The sequence below is a fragment of the Tenrec ecaudatus genome, chromosome X, assembly GCF_050624435.1.
Source record: "Tenrec ecaudatus isolate mTenEca1 chromosome X, mTenEca1.hap1, whole genome shotgun sequence".
In the NCBI taxonomy this organism is placed as follows: domain Eukaryota; kingdom Metazoa; phylum Chordata; class Mammalia; order Afrosoricida; family Tenrecidae; genus Tenrec; species Tenrec ecaudatus.
Window position 1 is genome coordinate 146,837,732 of NC_134548.1, and position 7,440 is coordinate 146,845,171.

General features: G+C 42.9%; 1 pseudogene; it reads left to right on the forward strand.

The window, feature by feature from the left end:
* The first annotated feature begins 1,706 nt into the window (after positions 1 to 1,706).
* LOC142433774 (small ribosomal subunit protein eS26 pseudogene) lies at positions 1,707 to 2,110 on the forward strand (annotated as a pseudogene).
* Positions 2,111 to 7,440: the final 5,330 nt, after the last annotated feature.

A 7,440-nucleotide genomic window follows, 5' to 3' on the forward strand; every position in this document is an offset into this window, starting at 1 on the left:
AACTACTTTAAAAGGTTTTGCCATGCATTTTCATTTGTTCACATCATACTTTTTGAAAAAGTGTCCCAGTCCTCTTGTCCCTTGAGCTTTAAAACGAGTAAATCTCACTTATAAATGGAATACTTTTCAAATATCATTAACCATTCATTGGAACACTTATAGATACATTTTTAATCTCCACCTGTTTTTGCATTTCTAATAAACAATCACGCTTCTTTACAATGTACCTGCTACAACAGCCAAGGATGAAGTGAAGCGAGGTCACAGGTAAGAACACCTCCGGCACATAAATTCTTTCAAAATGTGCACTCACCTTCAATTCTCTTCAGCTCTTTTGTCCACATCCCTTTGTGTGCATCTGCTACCCAAGCAGAAGTCCTGGCCATCTTGGCTTGGCTGGATGGTTCCATTTCTCTTCAAGTCCTCTTAGGTCCAGGCAATGGGCCTCCGGACAGTTGGGTCACCTGGCCTCCAGCTGTATGCTACCTGGAATCGGCCTGGCCTCCAAGATCAGACTGCTACTCAAAGCGCCCAGCCTCAGATCCTCCAGCCACCATGTGCCCGCCCGCTACAAGGTCGGAGTACCTGGTGAGAACAATGCCTACCGGGCGCTTGCTGGTTGGCTAGCAATTTGCTCCAGTCCCGCCCACGGTAGGAATCAGCCGAGGCCCCTCCCCGCTACTTCCGGTGCCTGGACTTTCTCGCGGCTATTGGTTCAGTCTGGTTCCCTCATTGGCTCCACCTCTATTCACAACTTCCAGTTCCTCCGTGGCTGCTTTGGTGAGTTCCACTTTGAAGTTCAAACCTAAACCACCAGCTCAAAGAAGGATACCAACAAACTAAAAACCTTTCCGAGAGAAAACTTCGCGGCTTTTCCCAAGTAGACCCTCCGGATGGCAGTGTTGTTCCGGAAATTTTGTTAACCCTTCTCTGGGACGCTTTTTTCTCCCGCCCTTCTTGTTTGAAAAAAAAACCCCACTGAGAGACAAAGGTCCTGAAAGAAAGCTATTTAGTATCTTTCCCACTGCAATTAAATCAGCTCACAGGGTTGTGCTTCCTTTTGGGTTAACAACAGAAATCATAAGGTCGAAACCACCCGCCATCCTCAGTCGTCTTCTTTTTTCAGGAACTAAATTTCCCCACTAGACCAAAATGATCCAAACGGAGATGAGACGAATGGTAAAATCTAAAAAACCTTATTATTTATTGCATCATTCATATTCATAATTACAAAGTTTTCCAAAACTAAAACCCCGAGCCCAGGGAGGCTCATTATTGAATTCCAGCCCAAATTTCATAAGAAGATATATTAATATTGACTATAGGGAAAAATTATGCAGATCTCATTCTTTTTATGGGCGAGCAAATAAAAGTATTACAAGAAAAGAAAATTAACAAGGTAATATTCTTCATGAAAATATTTCAAAAATGCTCAAAGTATTTGCAAATTTAAAACAAAAAGATATGACAAAATAATAATCTATAAATTATCAAGGGCTCATGAGGGAGGGGTGGTGGGGAGGGAGGGGGAAAAAAGAGGACCTGCTGCAAAGGGCTTAAGTGGAGAGAAAATACTTTGAAAATGATTAGGGCAAAGAATGTACAGATGTGCTGTACACAATTGATGTATGTATATGTATGGATTGTGATAAGAGTTGTATGAGCCCCTAATAAAATGTTTTTTTAAAAAGCAAAACCTGTTTTCTCTCGCGTCCTCGCTTCCGAGATGACAAAGAAAAGGCGTAACAACGGCCGGGCCAAGAAGGGCCACGGGCATGTGCAGCCCATCCACTGCACGAACTGCGCCCGCTGCGTGCCCAAAGACAAGGCCATTAAGAAGTTCATCATAAGAAACATAGTGGAGGCCGCGGCCGTCAGAGACATCTCCGAAGCGAGTGTCTTCGACGCATACGTGCTTCCCAAGCTGTACGTGAAGCTGCATTACTGTGTGAGTTGTGCCATCCACAGCAAGGTGATCCGGAATCGGTCACGCGAAGCCCGGAAGGACCGAACCCCGCCACCTCGATTTAGACCTGCAGGTGCTGCCCCACGACCTCCTCCAAAGCCTATGAAAAGATTAGAAGCTGAAGAAAAATCTGAAAGGAAATAAAGTGGAATTTGTTCATGGAAAAAAAAAGCCAAACCTAGTAGCAACCTTAGAGGGCAGAGTAGAACTGCCTCTCTGGGTTTCTGAGACTGTAAATCTTTATGGGAGTAGACAGCATCACCTTCCTCCAGGGGAGCCATTGGTGGTTTCAGACTGCTGAGCTTCCAGTTAGCAGCCCAATGCCTAACCCACCACACCACCAAGGCTCCTAAACTGCAGGCTACAGAACATACAGAGGATGGTATTGTTGCGGCACCCAGGAGATTTTGGGTCAGCAAACTTAAGTACAACAGAATGAAACACTGACACTCCCGAATCAGCCTTACAATTATGCCCATGTTTCAGTCAGCTGTTGCAGCCACAGTGTCAATTCACCCCATCAGACTTCTTTAATACTCAACAATAAATCATCCCATCCACTAGAATGACTATAATTTAAAAATGCATCATAACATGTTATTGGCAGGGATGTGGAGATATTGGAACTCCCATCAATTGCTGGTGAGAATGTAAAATGGTTTGACTGCTGTAAGAAAAAGTTTGACGATCCCTGAAAAGGGTAAATGTAGCCTTCCAAGATTACCGTTAGGAGCTGTCTGTTGGGTCTGACGCATGAGACCCTATGCATAACAGAATGAAATGTTGCCTGCTTCTGCAGCATCCTCACAGTTGTTCTTATGTGTTAGGCCAATCTTGCAGAACTGTTGTGTCAGTACATCGCATTGGCGACCAATATTGACTGCGAGAAGAACAAAGAGCCCCGGTGGTGTAGTGGTCGAACTAACAAGCTGCTTTCTGTTGGCTGCTCCTGGAAAGGTTTGCAGCCTCAGAAAGTCAATGAGGCACTTCTAGCCGGTCCTACAGGGTCTCTATGCGCCAGAATAGCCTCCATGGCAGTCTGATTGGTTTGGAATGGTCGGCAATATGAACAAACCTGCCCTGAAAGAAACAGAACCAGAATGTCCCTCCGAGAAGAATATGGTGAGAGTTTACTGCATGTATTTTGTGTATGCTCTCAGACCAATCTCTGGAGAGGCTATCTTGCCTCCTAAAGTAGAGGGCCAGTGAAAAAAGAGGAAGACCTTTCCTGAGACTTGCAACATACGACACAGCAACTCCATGTATAGATACACATACCAACAGAGTTCAAATGCCTACTAACCTATGAATAAATGAACACAATGTGGTACATACTTTCCCTCTCAAAAAAAGAAAAACCAGTTCAATGGTTTACTAGACTGAGAATGACAGAGTCAAGAGGAATGGTGTTCCATTCATCATGAAAAGGGATATTTCAAGATCTATCTTGAAGCACAATTCTAACTGCGAGAAGATTATATCTGTCCACCTTTAAGGAAATGCAATCCAATACAAATATTAAGATGTATGCACCAACCACAAAAGCTAGTGATGGAGAAATTGAAAAATTCTATCAGAGTCTTCAGTCAGAAAGTGATCAAGCATGCGATCAAGATGCATTGATAATAATTGGTGATTGGAATGCAAAACTTGGAAACAAAGAGGAAGGAACCGTAGGTGGGACATATGGAATTGGTGCTAGAAATTAGGGTGGAGCTAGCATGATAGACCATTGAAAAACCATTTGTTCATAGCAAACACCTTGTTTCAACAGAGAAATGGTAACTCTACACGTGGACTTAAACAGATGGAATACATAGAAAGCAAGTCAACTATATCTGTGAGAAGAGAAAGTGGAGAAGCTCAATATCAGCAGCTAAAACGAGACTCGGAGTTGATCATCAATTGCTCATATATACATTCAAGCTGAAAAAAATTAAAACAAGTTCATAAGAGCCAAAATATGACCTTGACTTGGAGAACCAATTTGAAGCACTGAACACTAATTACAGAAGATCTGATGAGCTGTGGGATGGCATTAAAAACATCACACAGGAAAAAAGCCAAAGGTTATTAAAAAGAAAGGAGAGAAATAAAAGATCAAAGTGGATGTCCGAAGAGACTCTAATAGGTATTCTTAATCCTGGAGTAGCTAAGGGTGAACTGATGAAGTCAAAGAGCTGAAAAGAAAATTTCAAAGGACACCTCGAGGAGACAAAGTAAAATATTATAAGGGAATATGCAAAGACTTTCAGAATTAGAAAACCAAAAAGGGAGAACAGGCTCACCATATCTTAAACAGAAAGAACTCAAGAAAAAAACCATGCCTCTATTTGCAATATTGATTCTATGGAGAAAATATTGAATGATGCAGGAAACATCAAGTCACTCTACCAAAGAGAACTAGCTGGCATTCATCCATTTCAAGAGTTAGCACATGATTATGATCCAATGGTACTAAAGGAAGAACTCCAAGCTGCACTAAAGGTATTAACCAAAAACAAGACTCCAAGAATTGGTGGTGCTTCAATAGAAATGTTTCAACAATAAGAACTATGCCTGTGTATTATTCTGGGTTGACTAGAGGAAAAATCCTTTGATACTCATATGTGTATAAGAAAGAGCTTTATACACAAGAGCAGTTGAACATTGAGAAAACATCCCAGCCCAGTCCAAATCAAGTTCATAAGTCCGATGTTAGCCCATATGTCTGGTACCAATTTATAAAGTCTTCTTCAGACTCCTGAAACACATGCAATGATGCCAAATGCAAGAAGATCATAGGTCAGTAGGTGGAAGGTTTGGTGGCTCCAGTGATGTTTTAAGCATCTCAGCACTGCAGGGGTCTCCACATGGCTCCTCCAGCTCAGGGCACTAGTGTAGCTCCACTGTGTCTTGTCCAGTGCAATGTCTCCCAAGGGAGTGAGCCTGTGTCCTGCCTCCAGTGAGCTGTTTTCTCCTTAGCGCCTCCAAATGAGGTCATCAAGCTGCGACCTGATTCACAGGCTAAATTTCACCCCTTCACTCATAAGTCCCACATTGACAACAGATTATGTAACTACCACAGGCTGGTAATTTATAAGATGTCTCACTAGTCAACTGACTGGAAGAGATCTATATTTGTACCTGTACCAAAGAAAGATGACCAATCAGAATGTTAAATTATAGAACAATGTAATTTGTATCACAGGCGAGTGAAATTTTGCGGAAGATCATTCAACTATGAGTGTAGCAATACATTGACAGGCAACTGGCAGAACACAGGATGAATTCTGAAAAGGGCATGGAATGAGTGATATCATTGCTGACATCAAATGAGATCTGGCTCAAAGGAGAGAATGCCAGAAAGATATTTACTTGTGTTTTATTGACTATGTAAAGGCACTCAATTATGTGGATCATGACAAACTATGGACAGCACTGGGGAAAATGGGAATTCCAAAACACTTAATTGTTCTCATGTGGAAGCTGTGGATCAAGATGCAGATGTGGTAACAGAACAAGGGAAGATTGCATGTTTTAAGATCAGGAAAAATGCATGTCAGGATTTATCTTCTAACCACATGTATGCTATCTCTATGAAGAGCGAATGATCAGAGAAGCTGAACTATATGAAGATGTGTAGGACACCAGGATAAGAGGAAAACTTATTAACAACCTGCAATATGCAGATGACACAACGTTGCTTGTTGAAAGTGAAGAGAACTTGAAGCACTTGCTATACAACTTACATCTAGACTTGGGTATAAGCTGAGTTTTTCAGCACATTTTAAATGCAGTTTTGTGGTAAAATTAGGTGCCTCTGCTATTATTCTGGTCGGCTTATACTCGAGTATATACGGTACATTAAGACTACCAAAGTCCTTTCAACTGCACCACTAGGTAACATCATGATGAATGAAGGAAAGATGGACATGGTCAAGGACTTTCATCTTACTTGGATCCACACTCAGCTTCCATCAAGAGAGCAAAGGACACATTGCGCTGGGTAACTCTGCCACACAGATCTTTTTCAGATGTTGATGAGCAAGGAATTTCACTTTGAGGACTACAGTGCACCTGCCCCAAGCCATCGTATTTTCAGTGGCCTCAGATGCGTATGAAAGTCTGACCTTGACTATGGAACAGTGAAGCAGAATGGGTGTGTACGAACTGTGGTGCTGGGGAAGAATGTTGAAAGTACAAACGGACAAACCGTTCCATCTCGGGAGAGGTCCATCCAGAGTGCTCCTTAGAGTCAGGAACAGGACGATTGCATCTCATGTCCTTTGCACATGTTGTCAGGAGAAGGACAGCATGCATGCTTGGTGAGCTACAGGGGCAGGGAAAGTGAGGAAAGGCCCTCAACAAAATGGCTTGACTCCATGGCTGCGGCAAGGGCTCAGACACAAACAATGATAAGGTCCAGGCCATGTTTTCTCCTGATGTATTTGGCATCGTTGTGAGTCAGAATCGTCTCCGTAACACCCTACAACAAACAAACAACATCAACAATTCATATTTATTCACTTGGCGCACATTCGTGGAGCACCCAGTGTGTGAGTCTCTAGACTAGACTGCATGCTGCTTGGTAATGAGAGGTAGACTTTTTCCAGAAGTAGAGATTTCGCTCTCACCCTGGTTTTGATTTTTCAGCACAAATACAATTTCAAGGTGAAAGAACCAGGCTTAGGGTAAAGGACATGGCCACGCTATGCCTCAGCAGTGAATTGACAAGCGACTTGATAAGTTTTACACGGAATTAATATAGGATATGGTGGAGGGTAGAGGACTGGGACTGAAGGGTATGCCGAAGAATGAGGTGAGGTTGAGGCTTCTGTGAGTGCAGTGACCAGTGAGTGCAGTGCGGAAGGGTCCCTAGGGAAGAATGAGTCAGGAATGGAATAAAGTCGACAATATCTATAGTGCGCTTTGCTCCCTACTTTCAAGGAAGCTCATGTGCATTTTGTAGTTTGGGGTAAGTAGGTGTCAAGCACGCCTGTTGCTCACATGAAAAATCAAACGTGTTTCTGTGGCGTTGATTCCAACTTCTGGTGGTGCCATGTGGGTCGGAGTAGAACTGCATCCTGTAGGGTTTACACTGGCTGAATTCTCAGCAGTAGATCACCAGGCCTTTCTTCTGAAGCACCTCGAGGTGCACTGTGACTCTCCAACCTTTTCATTAGCAGTTGAGGGCAGGAAAAAGGCACTTCAATTACTTAATTATTAAAAAGTCTGGTGATTTTACTGGTAGTAAGTCATCATGCGAGGATTTAGGGTGAGGTGTGGAAGACTTGCATCAGATGGGCAAGAGTTGGTTCTTTCGGTTTGGTATGTGGCTTGGTAATTTTGGAAAATGGAGAATTTACATAAGACATGGACTCGTGTGGTCGTCAGAGACGACGTGTAGATTAGGGAGGCTGCATAGCTGATTGGTCGCTAAGAGCTATGGATGGAGGTGGGGAGAATCAGCAAGCTTCCTTCATGTTGGCAGA